This window comes from Salvelinus namaycush, chromosome 8 (genome assembly GCF_016432855.1).
Source record: "Salvelinus namaycush isolate Seneca chromosome 8, SaNama_1.0, whole genome shotgun sequence".
Taxonomy (NCBI): domain Eukaryota; kingdom Metazoa; phylum Chordata; class Actinopteri; order Salmoniformes; family Salmonidae; genus Salvelinus; species Salvelinus namaycush.
The window spans coordinates 43,479,254-43,504,117 of record NC_052314.1 but is presented as its reverse complement, the minus strand read 5'-3'; the positions used below and the strand labels follow the sequence as shown (position 1 = coordinate 43,504,117).

Here is a 24,864-nt window from a genome sequence, read left to right as displayed (position 1 = left end):
CAGACAGTCAGATATTAGTACATTCATTTAGGTTATATGGATAGAAAATAATAGCTTCAACAATATAATTATGGGTAGAACGCTGACTTGAAATATGTGTGTATCTCAAGTTTAGTACTCTGCCCATATTAAAAACATAAAAAATTAAGTCATAAGAATACTTGCATGCTCAGTTTTGAGAGGTCAGTGTTCTTTCTGATGATAGTGATTGTGCACCGAACTGTGACTAGACTATGGTTTCTGAGCAGGTAACACATTCATTAGCTCTATATAGGGAAGGAATGGAGATATCATTATGCTGCTCTGAACAACACCTGGGATAATATTAGATGGGGTGAAGTTTGTAATGATGCGAGATTTAGTTTTAGGACCATGTTTACTGAAGTGTTTATGGATTTGAACAAACCTTAAACTAACTTAATTTTTGTTTCCAAACCTAACTATCTTGAAGAGTGTGTTATTGTTGTGAGGGAGTGAGAGTGAGGGTGTGTGATGGCCGGTATATTCCTGCTCGTTGGCTACATCTGCTTGCCAGGATAGAGGTTGGCCCTGAAGGGTAAGAGCTTAATTACACACACCTGAATATCATTAGCTTGGAGGTTGGGTGGTGGCTGTTTAACCTGGCTCAAAGAGGAGCTAGGTTTTTGGTTTGGGTTTATTGTTACCCAGCGCTGTGGCGCATTCTGTTTCATTTCCTAAATAAAAGTCCTGGGTTGTTTCCTTGGAGAAAGGTCCATCTTGGTCTAAGTTTGTGTTACTTCACACTTTCGTCACTTGTGGGCCAGCCCGGCCACCCGTCTGCTACATTGTAAGCAATATTTCAATAACAACACTGATAATGTAACAGAGATCAACTCACCCCTTTGTCTTGAGACCTGGCATTGAATTTGACAGTCTTTAACCGCGCTCTGTCTACCCTGCAGGAGAGAAGAGAGAGAGTGGCTGAGAAGCGAGGGAGTGAGGGCTACACCCATGGGTCACTGATGAAACATTTAACATAATCGTGTCTTGAAACAAGCCGGCTATTTTTTTTGCTGGGATATTGCGTGTGTGTGAAGACTCAAATCCCGGTTCCATCTCTATAGTAACTTCCACAGTACCCTGCTGAGATTGATGAGTAGAGAGGAAAGGGGTGATTCAGTAATCAGAAGAATAAAAACAGTTGCCTTGAGGGAAACCTTTTTATTTCCCTCTAAGTCAGCCTTGGATGCAACATTACAACACAGCACCTGAAAATACTTTATCTACAAGTAATTAAGTCCCTGCTACATTTTCATTTCACTTAAATGAGACCCCGAAGGAAATATTTTCAGAATCCAAATCGTTCTTAAAAATGTTTCGAAAACAATGCGACTCTTTGCATTGCCTTTTCTTTGTATTTAATCCTACAAAGCAATTCTACAGAGCTCTATAAAGCTTTAGTTTAGAATGTAAATAGTTTCCCTCCTATTTCTTAGTTTCCTTTATTAATGAGGACATCACAGGAGAATGTATCAATGCCTTGGAGAGCAGGAGTGAGAAGAGTAAAAGAACTCAGAGCTCCAGATAAGAGAAGCTAACTGTCTTCTGCTCTGCATCAACAGCTAGTGTAGTACAGCTTTCCTTTAAGCCTTCACTTGGGTTAACAGCTGCCACAAGCTACTCTTCAAAGCATGGATGTTCAATGGCTGCTACGGGCTCTTTTCTTATATGTTTTTTTACAGGCTATATTCATCTTCATTTCCTTCACAATAGCAAGTATCAGAAACAATTTTACATTGCCGTGCTCAAGATAAATAGGTTCACACTGCAACCATATCTTATACATCTACAATCCTGTTGGCCTATCCTCACAATGCCTCATGCTTTGACATAGACTCCTACTCTCATGATATACAACTTTCTACAAAACACCCAACTTTCTACAAAACACCCAAAACACCCTGCAACTGCTGCCATCTCATCATATCCAGGAGACAGATGAAACAGAGTCAGGTGAGAAGTCAATTATCTGTCCATCACTCCTCTTCCAGGGGAGAGAGCGACGGAGGGAGGAAACAGAGGTGAAGCGTGACAGTGACAGAGTAAGAGAGAAATACAGAGAGAGACTCAAGTCTATAATGAAACAGCTGATTTAACATAGGAAGTGTAAGGCTAATGGGTGTGTTTGTTTTGACTGGACCTTTTTTATTTTTTTTATTTAAAGACTTGTAAAACACCTCAGTACAATCCTTGGCGAAACAAAAAAAAGAGTGGTTGTATGTTAACCTACTCTCTGCCCCCATGGTGGCCTTTACGGTATATTGCCAGTCGCAGTGGCACCATGCTGTGTCCAGGGATAAGACCAGCACTGGGCTGTGCTAACACGCACACGCATACACTGAGCACTCTGTGAGCAAGCACAGGACATGCAATAGGGTTTTAAAACTGAATTCCCCAAACGGCTGAGGCTGGTGAGTAAGAGGGCTTATTTAAAGTAATGCCATGCTAACTGACAAGATGCCTACTAATTCAAACTTTTTTTGTCCAGTCTCCTAAAATAAGATTTAAGTTTGAGAAGTCTAGTGCTGATCAGGGACCGGCATGTTGCCCATCCCTAGATCTGTGCCTGTAGGCAGCTTCTAACCTGAGCAACCCTGACCCCTCACCTCCTCCTGCTGGGGATGACTCCGACCTCATCTACCTCTTCTTTGTGGGTCATGTGCCTCGCCTGCCACCACTCGTCATCGGAGGTGTTCACCACGTGAAGTATGTCTCCAAAGTGGAAGTTAAGCCCCTGGCTGGGCAGCCCAGAGTCCTTTGTCCTGTTATAGTCAAACAGAGCCCTGGAGGAGAACCAACATTACATCAAACAGCGCCCTGCAGACAAACAACTACAATAGATGAGGGTGGAACTGAGTCGTTTGTCTTGGCATAGTCAAAATCGACTCTGCAGAGAGAGAAAAATCACAGTACTGTATATCCTTCAGTAAAAATACATTTTTCACATTATTAGGGAGCTACAGTGTCTTGCGAAAGTATTCACCCCCTTTGGCATTTTTCCTATTTTGTTGCCTTACAACCTGGAATAAAAATAGATTTTTGGGGGGTTTGTATCATTTCGTTTACACAACATGCCTACCACTTTGAAGAAGCAAATATTTTGTGTGAAACAAACAAGAAATAAGACAAAAAAAATCTGAACTTGAGAGTGCATAACTATTCATCCCCCCCAATGCCAATACTTTGTAGAGCCGCCTTTTGCAGCAATTACAACCGCAAGTCTCTTGGGGTATGTCTCTATAAGCTTGGCACATCTGGCCACTGGGATTTTTGCCCATTCTTCAAGGCAAAACTGCTCCAGCTCCTTCAAGTTGGATGGGTTTCGCTGGTGTACAGCAATCTATGTCATACCACAGATTCTCAATTGGATTAAGGTCTGGGCTTTGACTAGGCCATTCCAAGACATATACATGTTTCCCCTTAAACCACTCAAGTGTTGCTTTAGCAGTATGCTTAGGGTCATTGTCCTGCTGGAAGGTGAACCTCGGTCCCAGTCTCAAATCTCTGGAAGACTGAAACAGGTTTCCCTCAAGAATTTCCCTGTATTTAGCACCATCCATCATTCCTTCAATTCTGACCAGTTTCCCATTACCTGCTGATGAAAAACATCCCCACAGCATGATGCTGCCACCACCATGCTTCACTTTGGGGATGGTGTTCTCGGGGTGATGAGAGGTGTTGGGTTTGCGCCAGACATTTTCCTTGATGGCCAAAAAGCTCAATTTTAGTCTCATCTGACCAGAGTACCTTCTTCAATATGTTTTGGGAGTCTCCCACATGCCTTTTGGCGAACACTAAACGTGTTTGCTTATTTTTGTTTTTAAGCAGTGGCTTTTTTCTGACCACTCTTCTGTAAAGCCCAGCTCCGTGGAGTGTACGGCTTAAAGTGGTCCTATGGACAGATAATCCAATCTCCGCTGTGGAGCTTTGCAGCTCCTTCAGGGTTATCTTTGGTCGCTTTGTTGCCTCTCTGACTAATGGCCTCCTTGCCTGTCCGTGAGTTTTGGTGTGCTGCCATCTCTTGGCAAGTTTGTTGTGGTGCCATATTCTTTCCATTTTTTAATAATGGATGTAATGGTACTCCTTGCTATGTTCAAAGTTTCTGATATTTTACTTATAACCCAACCCTGATCTGTACTTCTCCACAACTTTGTCCCTGTCGTATTTGGCAAGCTCCTTGACCTTCATAGTGTCGCTTGCTTGGTGGTGCCCCTTGCTTAGTGGTGTTACAGACTCTGGGGCCTTTCAGAACAGGTGTATATATACTGAGATCATGTGACAGATCATGTGACAATTAGATTGCACTCATGTGGACTTTATTTAACTAATTATGTGAATTCTGAAGGTAATTGGTTGCACCAGATCTTATTTAGGGGCTTCATAGCAAAGGGTGAATACATATGCACCCACCACTTTTCAGTAAAAAAACTTTTTGCACTTTTAATTTTCATTTCACTTCACCAATTTCAACTATTTTGTGTATGTCCATTACATGAAATCCAAATAAAAAAACATTTAAATTACAGGTTGTAATACAACAAAATAGGAAAAACACCAAGGGGGTGAATACTTTTGCAAGGCACCGTAGTAGTCAAGGAGGAGCCTTGTGTGAAAGACAAGGATTGCATGAAGCCTCATAAGAAACTGTCTGCATCAGGTGAGTGGAGGTATTTTTTTATATATATATATACACACAACACACAGGGAAGGGAAGTTAAAGTGAGTGAGCATGATTTTACACCCGACATTGAGTGATGATTTTATGATTTTTATTCGGGTCCCCATTAGCTGTTGAAGAAGTAGCAGCTATTCTTCCTGGGATCCAAACAAAACATTGAACATGACAAAATACAGAACACTAATGGACAGGAAACAGCAACACAAATCTAAACTAAGAACACTATGACTAAAGAACAATACGACTATTTAAAATAGAGAAAAATAACAAATGAAAAATACTCAGAGTAATGTGTGTGTCTTCACAGTCCGTGTTGCTCTTTGAGGTGGTGTTTTATCTGTTTTTAAAACTGATGTATTGCTTACCTGAATTATCTGAGGTGGAAGAGAATTCCATGTAGTCATTGTTCTATACAGTTCTGTGCGTCTCCCAGCCTCTTTTCTGGACTTGGGACTGTGAAAAGACCCCTGATTGTTTGTCTTGTGGGGTATGTATGGGCTTTTCAGCTGTGTGGTACCCCTTTCCTACAGTCAAATGACCAAATCGCCTTCTAGTGGCCTCATGGGTGGAATGTTATATTTTCTATAATTGAATAATTAATAAACATTACGAAAAAACTGTTTCTATGTCAAACGGTTTTGTTAGATTTCAGTCTTCTGTGATGTGTGTATATATAATATTGGAATGCAAACTCCATTGAATACAGTCTTCTTTTTTAAGCCCATAACAGTGAGTGAGGTGTACACTTTTGTTTCAAAGTAGATTTGTTTAAGACTACCAAGAAACACACACTGTGTGACCCTGATATAGCCCACTGCAGTAAAAGGTTAACTGGTTGAACAGACAATTCGGTACTTTCAGCACATCAATACTTCTTACAAAGACCAGCAGTGATGCTGTCAATCTCTCCTCCATTCCGAACCAGTAGAGACGGACATGCATGTTATTGACATTGTCCCTCTGTGTACATTTGAGGCCCAGACATGCTGCTCTGTTCTGGGCCAGCTGCAGCTTGTCTCTGTCTTTTTTTCCTGTCTTCCTGCAAGGAGCCACCATTGGAAGACACAAGGAGTTACTGCAATGTCATATGGAGTGACTCCATACCCTGGTTGAACGCCATGACCAGGCATTCTATACATTGCTGAAGCAATTCTGTGGATTCCCCACTGGGCAGAGGGTCACACCTGTAATCTCCCAGCCTACTCCAGTGTCCTGAGAACCCCGCTTACCTCCTCCGGAGCGCTACGCTGGAGATTCAGGAACCTGCCGGGCTTTTCTCTCCCAGTGCTCCCTCATTTTTGAGCTGCAGCCTTCTTCGTTCCCCTCGGGCCGCTCGAGGATAGCGTACATTATAACACTGAAGTCCGGGAGGGCACTTGCCTGGGCCACGGTGGTGTGGGAGCAACAGTCCGCCATCTGCCTCAGTCTGGAGGGGTTCGTGGCGGAAGTTCGGAAGGTGTTTGATTCTCTGTTGTCCGGGAGAGCGGGTGCTCGTAAGCTGCTCCCGTTACGTGAAGACTCCTGTAGTGTGGCAGACTATGCAGTGGATTTTCGCACATTGGCAGCTGAGAGTGCCTGGAACCCGGAAGCATTATTCAACATGTTTCTTCACTGATCAAAGATGAGCTCGCAGCCCGGGAGCTGCCCATGGACCTTGACTCCCTCATAGCCTTGACCATCCGGATCGATGGGTGGCTTCGAGAACTTAGAAGGGAGAGGGAATCGGTGCCCTGTCGTCCTCGTTCACCCTCGATTCTCGCCTCGCCCCCGGAGACCGGGAGAAACATGTAGACCGGAGGTCTAGAAGGCCAGCATCCCGAAGTCGCCTCTTCGCTGATGACGTTGAGACTGGCGTTTTGCGCATACTATTTAATGAAGCTGCCAGTTGAAGACTTGTGAGGCGTCTGTTTCTCAAACTAGACACTAATGTTTCAGGGAAGAATGTACAGTTGCAATTGTAAGTAGGCCTAATAAAAAAAAATCTGACTTCTATTAGGCCATATATTTTTGTTATTGTGAAATATGCTGTAAAGCCTCAGCCAGTTAAGTTATTTTATATAGGCCTAGGATCAGAAGAAATAGACTCCAATTAAGCCCTCTTGTTGTTTTGTAAAGTCAAATTAAAATGAAGATTATTGTTAAAATGAATTACTCGACAGGTATAGGTTTTCTCCATCTGTTGCTGTGGAACACTTGCATAACAAGTTAGCCATATTTTCAGCACCAGGTGCTGTTCCCCTCCTATTGATTGCACTGCAGTTGCAGCTTTACATTTCAGCACCATATTTGAATATGGCAGAAAGGTCTGTCTCTTTGGCATATGACATGGAGTACAAGGGGGGGGATCAGCTAAAGTGACTGGTACCCAGGCTAGGTCCCACCCATTGCAAGTCAAAATGTGATTGGTCACTCAAATTCTACTCTAATACAGTTGAATGACAGAGGCCTCCTGTCTACCTTCTGAAGGCCTAGCCAATGGTTGGCTGAGCTAGCTACATTTTCTTCGACCCAGAGACCACCAAAGAAAAATCATGATTGGATATTTTTTCTCTTCAGTACAAAAACTGAAGCGATAAAAACAAAAGATCTTTCAAATTATTGAAAAGATGAAATACAATTATTTTAATTTCTATTTAAAAAACATATATATATACAGTACCAGTCAAAAGTTTAGACACACCTACTCATTCCAGGGTTTTTCTTTATTTTTTACTATTTTCTACATTGCAGAATAATAGTGAAGACATCCAAACTATGAAATAACACATATGGAATCATGTAGTAACCAAAAAAGTGTTAAACAAATCAAAATATGTTATATTTGAGATTCTTCAAAGTAGTCTCCAATTGCCTTGACAGCTTTGCACGCTCTTGGCATTTTCTCAACCAGCTTCATGTGGTAGTCACCTATAATGCTTTACCAACAGTCTTGAAGGTGTTCCCACATAAAGCCATAACACATTTTTTTTCAATAACAAATATGGTCAATAATATCAAAGGCTGCACTGAAATTTAACAAAATTAATTTTAACAATACAGCTTCCACAATCTTCTTGTCAATTTCTTTCAGCCAATCATGTAATTTGTGTCAGTGCAGTACATGTTGAGTGTCCTTCCCTATAAGCATGATGAAAGTCAGTTGTTAAATTATTCACAGAGAAATAGCATTGTATCCGGTCAACCACAATCATTTCCATAAGTTTGCTAAGAACTGGCAGCAAGCTAATTAGTCGGCTGTTAAAGTTAGCAAAAATGAGATTGTTTTACAGTTCCAAAAAGCCCTGGTCAGAGAGTCTGTAGCTACTATTTTTGTCTAGGAGAGACGGGAGAAGTATGATAAATATGGATGGAATGAGTTCAGATACAGATCACAATGACTGAGCAGGTGTGCATGGAATATGTGATCCATATCTGAATAGCTGCAATAATAAACATATGCAGCACACTAAAGACAGCTCAGGAGAGATTTTCCAACCGCATAACCTTTACATTGTGTGTGTGTGTGTGTGTTCTGGCTAAGCAACTGTGGCTTTCCTGAGACAAATCAGCCCACAGAGATCCAGGATGTTGAGTAGGGCACAAACTTGTGTGTGTGTCTGCCTGCCTGCTTAGGAACTGGAGCTGAAGTAACAGCCATCCCCTAGTGTCCAGGCTGCATCATCCCCATGCCTTTCCTTCATCAATAAAACAGGGCTGTACTCCAGCACCGGGACAGATATGCAGTAGCTGAGAAATAGGAATACTAGGATACTAGTACAGATCCACATACTCTAGGTACTGTAGGAAAAACAGAAGCGATCACACTTATTGTACTGTACAGTGTCTTTCTAGTGTAATAATCCTATAGTAACAGATGTAATTAAATTATGGTATAATATTTGTATTTATTAAAGATATGCATGACAGGTAATAACAAATTAAGTAATCGAGCACTGAGAACAACGAGCAGCAATAACCTGTAATGTGCCTGCCAATGTTACATCATTTTAATGTACTTAGGGCTAGACGACAACTTCCGGTGAGATTGGAGTGCGTGCAATTCAAATAAATAATCATAAAAATTATGGATATAAAACATTTAGGTACAAGTGTCTTATATCGGTTAAAAGCTTAAAGTCTTGTTCATCTAACTGCATTGTCCGATTTACCATAGGCTTTACAGCAAAAGCATGCCATGCGATTGTTTGAGGACAGCGCCCCACATCAACATATTTTTCCACCGGCACAGGCTTCATAAAATCACAAATAGAGATTAAATATTCACTTTTTGAAAATCTCTCTGATTTGCAATCCAAAGGGTCCCAGCTAAAACATGTAGTGTCGTTTTGTTAGATAAGATCCTTCTTTATATCCCCAAAAGTCTGTTTAGTTGGCGCCATCGATTTGAGTAATCCACTCGTTCAACATGCAGAGAAAGGAATCCAAAAAGCTACCGCTAACCTTTGTGAAAACAATGCAAAATACATTTCGATATAATCATCAGGTACCCTAAAATGTAATTAAACTATAATATTTCATACGGAAAGAAGTATGTTCAATAGGAAAACGATATTAGCAGGTGCGCGTGCTCTTCGTCGCGCACGCACAGACTGATTTCCAAGTCTGTATCCCAGTACTAAAACTCAAAATTCTTCCTCGTTTGGGAAGAAACAAGCCTGACACCTTGAACAAAGACTGTTGACATCTAGTGGAAGCCATAGGAATTGCATCCTGAGAGCTAGATTTCAGAATACCCCTATACTTTCCATTGTAAGAGCATGGGCTCTCAAATTTTTTAAAATTCCGGTTGGTTATTCTTTGGATTTTCTCCTACCATATCTATTGTGTTAGTCTCATACATTATTTTAACATTTCTACAAACTTCAAAGTGTTTTCAATCCAATGGTACCAATTATATGCATATCCTAGCTTCTGGGCCAGAGTAACAGGCAGTTTACTTTGGGCACGTCAGTCAGACAGGAAGTGGAGAAAAATAGACCCTAGCCTGAAGAAGTTGTAGTCTGATAATAAGAATTTCTCAAGTGTGTCAGAACTTTTACTCTTCTTGAGCGGTGGCCCCTCTTCCATTTTTGTACTGAGCACAAACACTTGCACTCTGTGTGAAATAAATGTCTTGAGACAAGTAAAGTTGAAGTCGGAAGTTTACATACACCTTAGCCAAATACATTTAAACTCAGTTTTTTACAATTCCTGACATTTAATCCTAGTAAAAATTCCCTGTCTTAGGTCAGTTAGGATCACCACTTTATTTGAAGAATGTGAAATGTCAGAATAATAGTAGAGAGAATGATTTATTTCAGCTTTTATTTTTTTCATCACATTCCCGGTTGGGTCAGAAGTTTACATACACTCAATTAATATTTGGTAGCATTGCCTTAAAATTGTTTAACTTGGGTCAAACGTTTTGGGTAGCTTCCCACAATAAGTTGGGGGAATTTTGGCCCATTCCTCCTGACAGAGCTGGTGTAACTGAGTCAGGTTTGTAGGTCTCCTTGCTCGCACACGCTTTTTCAGTTCTGCCCATACATTTCTATAGGATTGAGGTCAGGGCATGGTGATGGCCACCCCAATGCCTTGACTTTGTTGTCCTTAAGCCATTTTGCCAAAACTTTGGAATTATGCTTGGGGTCCTTGTCCATTTGGAAGACCCATTTGCGACCAAGCTTGAACTTGCTGACTGATATCTTGAGATGTTGCTTCAATATATCCACATAATTTTCCTGCCTCATGATGCCATCTATTTTGTGAAGTGCACCAGTCCCCCCCGCAAGCAAAGCACCACCACAACATGACGCTGCCACCCCCGTGCTTCAAGGTTGGGATGATGTTCTTCAGCTTGCAAGCTTCCCCCTTTTTCCTCCAAACATAACGATGGTCATTATGGCCAAACAGTTCCATTTTTGGTTCATCAGACCAGAGAACATTTCTCCAAAAAGTACGATCTTTGTCTCCATGTGCAGTTGCAAACCATAGTCTGGCTTTTTTTATGGCAGTTTTGGAGCAGTGGCTTCTTCCTTGCTGAGTGGCCTTTCAGGTTATGTCGATATAGGACTCGTTTTATTGTGGATATAGATGCGTTTGTACCTGTTTCCTCCAGCATCTTCACAAGGTCCTTTGCTGTTGTCCTGGGATTGATTTGCACTTTTGGCACCAAAGTACGTTCATCTCTTGGAGACAGAACGCGTCTCCTTTCTGAGCGGTATGACGGCTGCGTGGTCCCATGGTGTTTATACTTGCGTACTATTGTTTGTACAGATGAACGTGGTACCTTCAGGCGTTTGGAAATTGCTCCCAAGGATGAACCAGACTTGCGGAGGTCTACAATTAGTTTTCGGAGGTCTTGGCTGATTTCTTTTAATTTTCCCATGATGTCAAGCAAAGAGGCACTGAGCTGGAAGGTAGGCCTTGAAATACATCCACAGGTACACCTCCAATTGACTCAAATGATGTCAATTAGCCTTTCAGAAGCTTCTAAAGCCATGACATCATTTTCTGGAATTTTCCAAGCTGTTTAAAGGCACAGTCAACTTAGTATATATAAACATCTGACCCACTGGAATTGTGATACAGTGAAATAACCTGTCTGTAAACAATTGTTGAAAAAATGTCTTGTGTCATGCACAAAGTAGATGTCCTAACCGACTTGCCAAAACTATAGTTTGTTAACAAGAAATTTGTGGAGTGGTTGAAAAACGAGTTTTAATTACTCCAACCTAAGTGTATGTAAACTTCCGACTTCAACTGTACATACAGCAACACACACAGCCCCAGCTGCCCAGATCAAAAATACCCATAGTAAATGTCACTTCATATATTTAAAAAAACATGGCATTCTAGGATTCTACAGCCTTTCTCAGATTGTGTTTTTACGATCAATAACATTTTGTAAATATTTTTTCTCCATCTGCTATGAGGTACTCCACCTTGACCACCCACCCAGGCAGGTTTCCAGTAGTGTTTCCAGCCAAGGCTCTTAAAGAGAAGACTAAATCTTACTGTAGTACAGCAGCCAGCCAGATAGTGCCATTAAAACATCCTGGTTAAAAGCAGCTTATTCAAATGTGGGGTTCTCTGTTTTCTAGCCACTTCTCCTCTGCTGTAATGAGACGGAAGGCAGCACAAAGTAGAGAGGATGCTAAAAGCTACGATACACCAGATCCACAGGGCTGCCTAACGGCAAACTGACCAAAATTATCCTGCTGTCATTTTTGGCTAATCCTGGCCTTTGTAGAGCCCTGTGGGACCCACAGCCCCTTGAGTATAATTTAGGGCTGCCCCCTAGGGCATACTATAGTGTACCACAGCCCCTGAGCTATAGTTCTAGCTAAAAGGATCACTGATTGAGCTATTCTAATGTGGAGCGGGAGGTGTTGTTAATAAAACCCACAATAACTTAGAACACAGGGTAGATGTTTGAGCAGTGGAATACTAGCCATTCTTTGCATGTCATCTGTTGTCCGTCTGTGCTATGACTTCCTGCATGCAGTTCTAGATGGCTGTAAAGGAAATAATTCCGCAAAGCTTGGATTTCCATAATGCAGTATATATTCTGTTGCTGGAAGTATGTGTCAATGCAAAGTAAGGAGGGTTTTAGGGACTGGTTCCAGTTTCAATCTCCTAAAGATCCATCAGCAGAGAGACTAATCCTGTTAGGGAAACTGGGAATCAAAACCACTGGGGCTACATCCTTCTCCACGTATCCCTCTATATATCCTTCTCCAGCATACTGTGAGAGAGGCCTTTTATGGAGTGTATGTATACCAAAACCATCGCATTGAGTGAAACTGACACCACTGAAAAGCCATGTCACAATCGTCTTTGTAAGCAGACCTTCAAATCAAGTGCTACCAGCTCTGAACCCAAAGGGCAGCTCACACGCATACGCACTGGACACTCAACACACTGCTCTTCCAATGCCCTGCTCCAGCAAGCACAAGACATTTCCTCTTTGTAAAGGTTACAGTGGCCTAACACAGCTCTGATGTCATGGTCAGTCTCTTCATCTGTCCTCTCCACAGTTCTTCTCAGCCTGCTGCCTACTGCCCAGGGGCCTCACTAAGCCCCAATATGTCACACCCAGTCTGCTGATCTCCTGTTTGGTACTGCTCTGCACTGCTCTGTTTTCTAACAAACCTCGGCCAAACCAAGATTCTCGACAATAAACCGTCAACATTCTAATTCATAGATGTGATTTCTCTTTGGCAAATAGGAATAATGATTACTGTATCTGGTGAATTCAACTGTATATAATCAAATACATTTCCAAAGTGTATGTTTGTACTGCAGGTATAACGACTGCTGTCAGATCAGAGTTTCTCTAGTCTGTAGCCAGTTTGTTTTAACCAGTATATACTGTAGTCCCAGGACGCTTCATTGTCCCTGACCTCTAACCCCTAAACTCTCCTCCAGTAGAGCAGGTCATGTGGGTCTGATTGATAGGAGCTCCTCAGGTTGGGAGAAAATTGTGAAGTCTTCACTACAGTACGGTCTGGGCCAATGAGTCAACCTCCAGCGCTCTCGGGTCAATAATAAGACTGCACATGTGCTCCAGAGAGGTCAAGAGTGCAGGAGGAGTGCATCAGTGTGCACTGGCTAGCACCCAGAGGAGGATGAAACTGTTCAAGTGTGCACTGTTGAACACACAAGAGATAACTTAAGACTGCATCAGAGCCCATTGGCAAAGACAGGGTAGGGTACAAAATGTGGTATGCTGTGTACATATTGTTGAAGAAATTCAGTGTGGCTTCTTGCTGTAAACAATTTTGTTCGTTATGTACTGTATAACACCGAAAATACACAATGTTTCAACAGATTGGATCTGCTTACTCCACAATGATATTTTAACTCCTTGTCCAAAATTACTACTCATATAAAATCAGTGTTTGGAGACACACGGCTTTGCCTGAGTCTGTGTGATAAAGGTCTTGTGGCAGCTGGTTTAATGTCTTATTGTGACATGAGGTTAAAGATCTGGGTGTCATTCTCTATATCTGGTCCTTAAACACCACTGTTCTCCCTGTGGACCAGGGTAGGGCATGTAACAATGACATTCTCCCTTCTCCTGGGCCTGCTGTGTACAGGAGGCAGGCTGGGCAGATGCAGATAAGGCCTGAATGGCCCAATCAAACTAGCCCTGATACACCTAGTATCTATTATCATGCTGTCTGCATAATAATGGGGGAAGGCCAGCCATATCATGGCTCCAGTCAACTTAAAGGATAATGGGTTCTCTGCCATTGATCAACAGTGCAGCAGATCCAATCATTTCAGATGGTGGTGAAAAGGCCTGAGTGTGTGCGTGTGTATTGTTGTCTATGTGCCTGCGTCATCACAGACAGAGATGCAGAGAAGACTCAATCAATCTCAGGGTCGGTGCTCCTGTGCCCCATCCATATGGGTTGAAAAATGTCATTTTGTGGACAATAATGTTTCCTTTTTCTATTCTCCTCGGACTGAAAGCCACAGTGGTGGTAAAGTGCATTGATAGCGTCATGCAGGTAAATGAGGTGGTCGAAGTACCCAGAGAGTATAGACAACAGCCTCCAGACAATTTGATATATATAGCACATATAATCTAAAGTTGCTCATCTCTGTAACTTCATCTTCACTGATCTGACGAGACAGATGGAAGCAGTATGATGCATGCCTATCAGGGGTCTGCTTTTTCAGCTGTCAAGTTCCTTCATATCAAATCAAATGCTATTTGTCACATGCTTCATAAACAACAGGTGTAGACTAACAGTGAAATGCTTACTTTACGGGCCCTTCCCAACAATGCAGAGAGAAAAACAGAGAAATAATAGAAACAATTATAACAAGAGAAATAAATACACAATGACTAACGATAACTTAGCTTTATACATGGGCAGAGGTGTGGTGCTGTAGTGCTGATCCACAGATGACGCAATCTCAATCGCACTCCACACTGCCCTTTTTCACCTGGACAAAAGGAATACCTATGTGAGAATGCTGTTCATTGACTACAGCTCAGCGTTCAACACCATAGTGCCCACGAAGCTCATCACTAAGCTAAGGACCCTGTGACTAAACACCTCCCTCTGCAACTGGGTCCTGGAGTCCTGACGGGCCGCTGCTAGGTGGTAATGGTAGGCAACAACACGTCTGCCACGCTGATCCTCAACACTGGGGCCCCTCAGGGGTGTGTACTTAGTCCCCTACTCTACTCCCTGTTCACCTACGACTGTGTGGCCAAACACGACTCTAACACCATTAAGTTTGCTGTCGACACAACAGTGGTAGGCCTGATCACCGACAACGATGAGATAGCCTATAGGAAGGAGGTCAGAGACCTGACAGTGTGGTGTCAGGACAACAACCTCTCCCTCAATGTGAGCAAGACAAAGGAGCTGTTCGTGGACTACAGGAAAAGGCGGACCGAAAAGGCCCCCATTAACATTGACGTGGCTGTAGTGGAGCGGATCGAGAGTTTCAAGTTCCTTGGTGTCCACATCACCAACTAAAACATTGCACTGCACCATGAACACCATGAAGGTACCAGTACCAAGTCGATGTGTAGGGGTACGACGTAATTGAGGTAGATACAGTATGTACATACAGGTAGGGGTAAAGTGACTAGGAAACAGGATAGATAACAAACATAAGCAGCAGCGTATGTGATGAGTCAAGAGTGCAAAAAGGGGGAATGCAGATAGTCCGGCAGATATTTAGTTATTAGCCATTTAGCAGTCTTTTGGCTTGGGGGTAGAAGCTGTTCACGGTCCTGTTGGTTCCAGGCTTGGTGCATCAGTATCGTTTGCTGTGCAGTAGCAGAGAGAACAGTCCAAGATTTGGGTGACGGGAGTCTTTGATAATCCTTTGGGCCTTCCTCTGACACCACCTGGTATATAGGTCCTGGACGGCAGGGAGCTAGGCCACAGTGATGTACTGGGCCATTCACACTACACTCTGTAGCGCCTTGCGGTCGGATGCCAAGCAGTTGCCATACCAAGAGGTGATGCAGCCAGTCAAGATGCTCTCAATGGTGCAGCTGTATAACTTTTTGAAGATCTGAGGGCCCATGCAAAATCTTTTCAGCCTCATGAGGGGAAAGAGGCATTGTCGTGCCTTCTTCACGACTGTGTGTGTGTGGACCATGTTAATTCCTTAGTGATGCAGACAACAAGGAACTTGAACCTCTCGACCCGCTCCACTACTACCCCATCAGTGTGGATGGAGGCGTGCTTGGCCCTCCATTTCCTGTAGTCCATGATCAGGTCCTTTTGTCTTGCTGACGTTGAGGGAGAGGTTGTTGTCTTGGCACGTTACTGACCTCCTACTTATAGGCTGTCTCATCTATGTTGGTGATCAGGCCTACCACCGTCGTGTCGTCAGCAAACTTAATGATGGTTTTGGAGTTGTGCGCAGTCATGGGTGAACAGGGAGTACAGGAGGGGACTAAGCACGCACCCCTGACGGCCCACGTGTTATGGGTCAGCATGGCGGATGTGTTGTTGCCTACGCTCACCACCTGGGGGCGGCTTGTCTGGAAGTCCAAGATCCAGTTGCAGAGGGAGGTGTTTAGTCCCAGGGTCCTGCTTAGTGATGAACTTAGAGGGCACTATGTCTTCTGTGGATCTGTTGGGGTGGTATGCAAATTGGAGTGGGTCCAGTGTGTTTGGGATGATGGTGTTGAGCCATGACCAGCCTTTCAAAGCATTTCATGAATACAGATGTGAGTGCTACAGGGTGATAGTCATTTAGACAGGTTACCTTGGTGTTCTTGGGCACAGGGACTATGGCGGTCTGCTTGAAACACATGGGTATTACAGACTGGATCAGGGAGAGGTTAAAATGTCAGTGAAGACACTTGCTAGCTGGTCAGCGCATGCTCTGAGTACGTGTCTGGTAATTCCTCTGGCACCGCGGCCTTGTGAATGTTAACCTGTTTTAACTTCTTGTGGATAGGGGGCAGCATTTTCACGTTTGGATGAAAAGCATGCCCAGAGTAAACTCCCTCTTACTCAGTCCCAGATGCTAATATATGCATATTATTATTAGTATTGGATAGAAACACTCTGAAGTTTCTAAAACTGTTTGAATCATGTCTGTGATGTATTACTTATTACTTACTTAGAACTTATTTGGCAGGCAAAACCCCGAGGACAAACCATTCAGATTTTTATTTTTTGAGGTCACTCTCTTTTCAATGGCTTTTCATTGGGAATCCAGATTTCTAAGGGACCTTCCTGCAGTTTCTATCGCTTCCACTTGATGTCAACAGTCTTTAGAAATTGGTTGAAGTTTTTCCTTTGAGAAATGAAGAAGTAGCCATGTTCAGAATGAGGCTCCAGTGAAATGTACTGTTTGTTAGGAGGCGCGTGACCAGAAAGCATGCTACACATTGTTTTCCTCCGGTATTGAACATAGATCATCCCGTCTTCAATTTTATTGATTATTTACGTAAAAAAATACCTAAAGTTGTATTACAAAAGTAGTTTGAAAAGTTTGTACAAAGCTTTCAGGTAACTTTTGAGATATTTTGTAGTCACATTGTGCAAGTTGGAACCGGTGTTTTTCTGGATCAAACGCGTCAAATAAATGGACATTTTGGATATATATCGACGGAATTAATCGAAAAGGACCATTTGTGATGTTTATGGGACATATTGGAGTGCCAACAGATGAAGCTCGTCAAAGGTAAGGCATGAATTATATCTTTATTTCTGCGTTTTGTGACGCGCCGGGAGGGTTGAAATATGATGGTCTGTGTTTGTTTGCTTGGTTGCTATCCTCAGATAATAGCATTGTTTGCTTTCGCCGTAAAGCATTTTTGAAATTTGACACATTGGCTGGATTCACAACAAGTGTAGCTTTAATTTGGTATATTGAATGTGTGATTTCATGAAAGTTTATTTTTTATGGTAATTTATTTGAATTTGGCGCTCTGCATTTTCACTGGATGTTGGCCAGGTGGGACGCTACCGTCCCACATATCCCAGAGAGGTTAAGGTCTTACTCACATCGCCTACGGAGAATGAGATCACACAGTCATATGGAACAGCTGGTGCTCTCTTGCATGGTTCAGTGTTGCTTGCCTTGAAGCGAGCATAGAAGTAATTTAGCTTGTCATGGTAGGCTCGGGCAGTTCATGGCTGAGTTTCCCTTTGTAATCTGTGATAGTTTGCAATCAGGAGGATAGAGTTATGGTCAGATTTCCCAAAGGGAGAGCGAGGGAGAGCCTTGCATGCGTTTCTGTGTGTAGAGTAAAGGTGATCTACAATTTTGTCGCCTCTAGTTGTGCAGGTAACTTGCTGGTAAAATTTTTGTAAAACTGATTTCAGTTTCACTGCATTAAAATCACCAGCCACGAAAGTGCCACTTCTGGGGGTGTCATTTTACAAATGGCCCTGTGCAGTCTTAGTGCCATCTTCGGTTTGTGGTGGTAAATAGACAGCTACGAAAAAAATGGCTGAAAAGCCAGTGAGATGTATATTATCGATGTCCTTGTTCAGCCGTGAAACATAGAATATTACAGTTCTTTGGTCCCGTTGATAGGATAGTATTGAACGGAACTCGTCCAGTTTGTTCACTAACAGAATGGAGGGTAGAGGCGGTTTATTTGCTCGCCAACGTAGTCTCGTCAGGATGCCGGCTCGTCTGCCTCTTTTGTGCCGTCGCTTCCTCTTTCGAATCCTGGGGATTAGGGCCTGGTCTGGAGTATGCAGAACGTCCAGAGCTGCGGACTCGTTGAAGTAGAACTTGCCATCCAAATTGAGGTTAGTGTTCGAGGCTGTTCTGATTTCCAGAAGCTGTTTTCGGTCATAGGTAATGATGGCGGAGACATTTTGTACAAAAAAAGTTAAGATCAGCATAAAAAAAACACACAAAAAAGAAGAATTGGTCAGGAGCCCGTAAAACCGCTGCTCTCCACTGCAGCACCATCTTGTTGGATCAGTGCAGATGAAGAGAAGGACATTAACAGATAAAGTCATAGATGTGATCATAAGGGTTTATCAAGTAGTTGTACCTGACAAAGAAATTATAAAGAGTAGTATAGAGTAGTAATTACCTGACGTAGAGCGTTCTTTTCTGGCTGGTCCGTAGCGAGCCAGAGCCTGAGCTGATTCTACTGTTCATCATCTGCTCCCGAAGATCATGGATTTTGGCTTCAAACTGACTGTATTCTGTAAAACAGGGAAAAAGAGGAAATTAACAACATGAACATTTGAAAACTGGCAATAGTCTGGAAAATAAGCGACAGAGATAAATCCTCTGAAGGAAAGGGAGAAAATCTGTTGTATGGAAAGAAGACTGATTCCACTCTGTTCTGCAGAGGAAAGTTACAATGAATGACCAAGGCTATTTGGACACCTGCTCATCAAACATCTCATTCCAAAATCACTCCAGAAAACGCGTTTCCACTGTTCCAGAGTCCAATGGCGGCGAGCTTTACACTACTCACTCCAGTCGACGCTTGGCATTGCACATGGTTATCTTAGGCTTGTGTGCGGCTGTTTGGCCATGGAAACCCATTTCATGAAGCACCCGACAAGCAGTTATTGTGCCGCCATAGCTTCCAGAGGTAGTTTGGAACTCGGTAGTCCGCGGACAGACGATTTTTACGCGCTATGCGCTTCAACACTCGGTTCTGCGAGCTTATGTGGCGTATCACCTCACGGCTCAGCCGTTGTTGCTCCTAGACATTTCCACTTATAACAGCACTTACAGTTGAACGAGCAGCTCTAGCAGGACAGAAATGTGATGAACTGACTTGTTAGAAAGGTGGCATCCTATGATGGTGCCATGTTGAAAGTCACTGAGCTCTTCCATTTTACTGCCAATGTTTGTCTATGGAGATTGCATGGCTGTGTGCTCAATTTTATACACCTGTCAGCAACGGGTGTGGCTGAAATAGTCGAATCCACTAATTTGAAAGGGGTGTTCACATACTTTTGTGTGTATATATATATAGTGTATGACTGTTTTGGGTATACAGCAGATCTTATTATTTTCTCGTGATGAATGCATTACGGCAGAGAGATGTAACTACTGTCCTCTGAGGTAAAGGGAGAGAAAGACAGTGGGATGAAGAGAGAAATTACATTTTTGTGAGTATAATGTTTACTGTTCATGTCTGATTTGTTTATTTCACTTTAGTTGATCTATTCCACTTGCTTTGCCACTGTAAATATGAGAGAATGCAGAAGAGAGCGAGAGAGCGTCCTTGCGTCAACATGCCTGCTGTGCAGAGTAGATATAAAGGGTTTTAGTGTAGTTGCTGTTCTGTGGCTGAGTCTGTGTTCCAGAGAGACTGGCTAAGAGAGAGAGAAAGGCCACGGGTTATGTCTCTCTGGCTGCAGCGTCTGACCAAATCTCTCCTTTTCTGAGAAGATAAGAGGAATTCTGAGAATAGGAGAGGACTACCAGTAGCTTTTAATCTGGTTAAGACTGAAATCAGTTAACCCATGCAGACATGTCTAGGTGAGAGTTATAAACTGATTTAGGGCTTGGTAGAAGTTCTGTAATGCTCTGAGCAAAATCAAAACACATCTATAATAGATAATTAAGAGCATCATAAGCTCTGCTTCTAGCTCCGAGGCAATTTTGCAGTATTTCTTTTATTTGTTATTTCTTCGATTATTAGGCCGGATTTGTTTTTGTTTTTACATACAGCCGGAAATAACTTTTGGATATCAGAGCGGCGGTAACTCACCAGCATTACGACCAGGAATATGACATTCCCGAATTGAATCCTTTGTTCGTACCCCCCAGGGCAATTGAACTTATTCCAGAGGCTGCTCCAAAACAACGCCGGTGGGGGAAGAGGTATTCGGAGTGGACTTCTAGTCCGACTCAGGAGGTGTGCACACCATCCACCGCTTCCGAGTATATTACTCACTAATGTTCAGTCTCTGGATAATAAAGTAGATGAGCTCTGGGCGAGGATCTCCTTCCAGAGAGACATCAGGGATTGTAACATGCTCTGTTTCACGGAAACATGGATTTCTTGTGATATACTGTCCCCGTCCATACAGCCAGCTGGGTTCTCAGTACATTGCGCAGACAAGAATAAAGAACTCTCCGGGAAGAACAAAGGCAGGGGTGTATGTTTCATGATTAAATACTCCTGGTGTGATTGTGATAACATACAGAAACCCAAGTCCTTTTGTTCATCCGACCATATTACCTCCAAAGAGAATTCCCTTGGTTATAGTCACAGCTGTGTCTATAACCAAGGCAGAGTTGCAAAGAAAAAGCCATATCTCAGACTGGCCAATAAGAATAAAATAAAAAAGAACACAGACACTGGACAGAGGAACTCTGCCTAGAAGGCCGGCATCCCGGAGTCGTCTCTTCACTGTTGACGTTGAGACTCGTGTTTTGCGGGTACTATTTAATGAAGCTGCCAGTTGTGCACCGGGGTCTCCCACACCTTTTTATATTCTGGTTAGGGCCAGTTTGCGCTGTTCTGTGAAGGGAGTAGTACACAGCGTTGTACGAGATCTTCAGTTTCTTGGCAATTTCTCGCATGGAATAGCCTTCATTTCTCAGAACAAGAATAGACTGAAGAGTTTCAGAAGAAATTACCTTGCTTCTGGCCATTTTGAGCCTGTAATTGAACCGAGAAATGTTGATGCTCCAGATACCCAACTAGTCTATAGAAGGCCAGTTTTATTGCTTCTTTAATGTGGACAACAGTTTTCAGCTGTGCTAACATATTGCATTTTTTTTTTCTAATGATCAATTAGACTTTTAAAATGATAAACTTGGATTACAACGTGCACAACGTGACATTGTTGATATTCCATTAAAAATCAGCTGTTTCCAGCTACAATAGTCATTTACAACATTAACAATGTCTACACTTTATTTCTGATGTACTTGATGTAATTTTAATGGACAAAAACAAGGACATTTCTAAGTGACCCCAAACTTTTGAATGGTTGTGTATATACAGTTGAAGTCGGAAGATTACATGCACCTTAGCTAAATACATTTAAACTCAGTTTTTCACAATTCCTGACATTTAATCCTCGTAAAAATTCCCTGTCTTAGGTCAGTTAGGATCACCACTTTATTTTAAGAATGTGAAATGTCAGAATAATAGTAGAAAATTATTTATTTCAGCTTTTATTTCTTTCATCACATTCCCAGTGGGTCAAAAGTTTACATACACTCAATTAGTATTGGTAGCATTGCCTTTAAATTGTTTAACTTGGGTCAAATGTTTCAGTTAGCCTTCCGCAAGCTTCCCACAAAAAGTTGGGTGAATTTTGGCCCATTCTTCCTGACAGAGCTGGTGTAACTGAGTCAGGTTTGTAGGCCTCCTCCTTTATATCCACAGTAAAACTTTTGTACCTGTTTCCTCCAGCATCTTCACAAGGTCTTTTGCTGTTGTTCCGGGATTGATTTGCACTTTTCGCACCAAAGTACGTTCGTCTCTTGGAGACAGAACGCGTCTCCTTCCTGAGCGGTTTGTCGGCTGAGTGATCCCATGGTGTTTATACTTGCGTACTATTGTTTGTACAGATGAACGTGGTACCTTCAGGCATTTGGAAATTGCTCCTAAGGATGAACCAGATTGGAGTCTTGCCAATTTGCCAAATTGGAGTCTTGCCAATTTCTTTTGATTTTCCCATGATGTCAAGCAAAGAGGCACTGAGCTGGAAGGTAGGCCTTGAAATACATCCACAGGTACACCTCAAATTAACTCAAATGATGTCAATTAGCCTATCAGAAGCTTCTAAAGCCATGACATTTTCTGGAATTTTCCAAGCTGTTTAAAGGCACAGTCAACTTGGTGTATGTAAACTTCTGACCCACTGGAATTGTGATATACTGAAATTTAAGTGAAATAATCTGTCTGTAAACAATTGTTGGAAAAATTACTTACGCGTTATTGTGCACTTGTTTACGGGTCTCGTCCCATGTATTATTTAGAGGTTTACACCACGCTCTTTTGTTTGGGTGGAGAAAATAAAACCCCTATTACGTATTCCTGCGCCTGTCTCCAATCATTATACAATGTGACAGAATACCCGACCCACTAAATGCAGACAGCAGGAAAGACTGAGCTGTCAAACATCGCAGAGACAATCCAGCATCAAGAGGACTGTCTCTCCCGACTTGGCAGCGCCATGGACAGCGTGCTGGCAACCACCCTGCGTTTGGAGGGGAATGTGCAGTCCATCCAGTCTCCGATACCGGTTCCGGCACCAGCCCCCACACCACTACCTGCTTCCGTCTCATCTGAGCCAGTCCGCGGCATACTCTTGTCCCTCCTGCAGCGCTTTGACGGCGCGCCAGCGAGATGCAAGGGATTCCTTCTGCAATGCAACCTCTACCTCACTCGCTATACCGAGGCTCCGGGAGGGCCGAGAGTGGGGTGCGTGCCTACTCCGACTACGCCAGGGAGCTAGGACTGCCTTGGAGTTCGCTCTGGAGTTCCGGACCATCGCTGGCTCCACCAGATGGAATGAGGCAGCTCTGGCCACCGTGTTCTGCAGCGGACTGCGGGAGGAGGCACAGCTGGAGTTAGCCTGCCGTGATGACAACCTGTCACTTGACCAGCTCATCAGCATGTCGATTCGTTTGGACAACCTCATGCGGACCCTCATGCGGTCCCGGATTCCTGCGCAGAATCTGGAGCCCATGGCTACACCTGCTCCGTGGCCAGAGCTGATGGAGGTGGGCTCTGCACGTTTGCCCGAGGCAGAGCGTAGGAAAAGGAGGAATCTGGGCCTCTGCTCCTATTGTGGAGAAAGGGTTAATTTCTCCCTGACCTCTATCTACTAATAGGCGAGGAGGTGACAAGCCTGGGAATTCTCTTGCTCCAACCCAGGTAGGATGCAAGATCTCCCCTCCTTTTCTGTCAACTCAACTAGTGTGTTTTCCCATTTAAATACCCTAGCCCCTCACTCCCGTTAGCTTTGATTCCGGAGCTGCCGGGAATCTTTTAGATAGCGCACTGTTCACTGTATTACGCATTCCTTTGGTTCCCCTACAGTCACCCATTCCGGTTCGAGTCCTGGATAATCGTCCAATAGGGACTGGGCTCGTACATCACATCACTGTTCCTGTTTCTCTGCTGACCCATGACACTAATTTAGAATAGATCACCTGATTATAAACACCCCCACACACCCTGTGGTTTTAGGTCTCCCCTGGTTGAGTTGGCATAACCCTGTTATTTCCTGGTCAGAGGGGAGACTGCTGGGTTGTCGCAGGAGTGTCAGGGGTGGTGTTTCGTGATGTCTGTCAACACCACTACGGTGGAAAGTCCGGACCACACCCTCAAGTGGAGTTACCGGAGAAATACCAGGATCTGCACCGGGTTTTCTCTAAGACCCAGTCTACATCCTTTTTGGGCTACCTCATATCCACAGAGTGAGTGGAGATGGAGGAGCAATACTTCAGTGCAGTCAGGTCATGGCCCATCCCCAACTCTGTGAAAACAGTCCAGCGATTCCTGGGGTTCGCCAACATTTTCTGGAGGTTCATCCGGGGCTTCAGCATGGTGGTCGCGCCTCTTACCTCCCTGCTGAGATGAGGTCCCCAGCGGCTTCGTTGGACGGCGGAGGCAGAGAGGGTGTTCGAGACACTGAAGGCACGCTTCACCACTGTCCCCGTGCTGGCACATCCCAACCCCTCAAATCCCTTTATCGTCAAGGTGGATGCCTCCAAAGTAGGAGTCAAGGCAGTGCTGTCCGAGGGCACTGGAACCCCTCCAAAGTTATGGCCCTGCGCCTTTTACTCCAAGCAGCTGAGCCCAGCCCAGGGGAACTACGACGTAGGGGACAAGGAACTCTTTGCGGTCAAGAACGCTCTGAAGGCGTGGAGGCACTGGCTGGAGGGGTCCACACACCCTTTCCTGGTGTGGACGGACCACCACAACCTAGAGATAAATCAGGGCAGCGAAGAGGCTAAACCCGAGACAGGTAATGTGGGCTAAATTATTAGTTGTCGCCTCCTTCCTCTGCCTGGGCTCCCGTCGGCCATGCAAACCGTGGAGGCTCTTTTTACGCACGTCTTCCGGCACTACGGGACCCCAGAGGACATTGAGTAAGATCGTGGCCCTCAGTTCACCTCACACGTATGGAAAGCGTTCATGGAACACCTGGGGGTTACAGTCAGTCTCACCTCCGGGTACCGCCCTCAAGCTAATGGGCAGGTGGAGAGGGTCAATCAGGAAGTGGGCAGGTTCC

At 43.6% G+C, this 24,864-nt stretch overlaps 1 pseudogene; it reads right to left on the bottom strand.

The window, feature by feature from the left end:
* LOC120052132 overlaps positions 1–24,864 on the bottom strand; it is a 192,581-nt pseudogene that overhangs the window by 13,165 nt on the left and 154,552 nt on the right.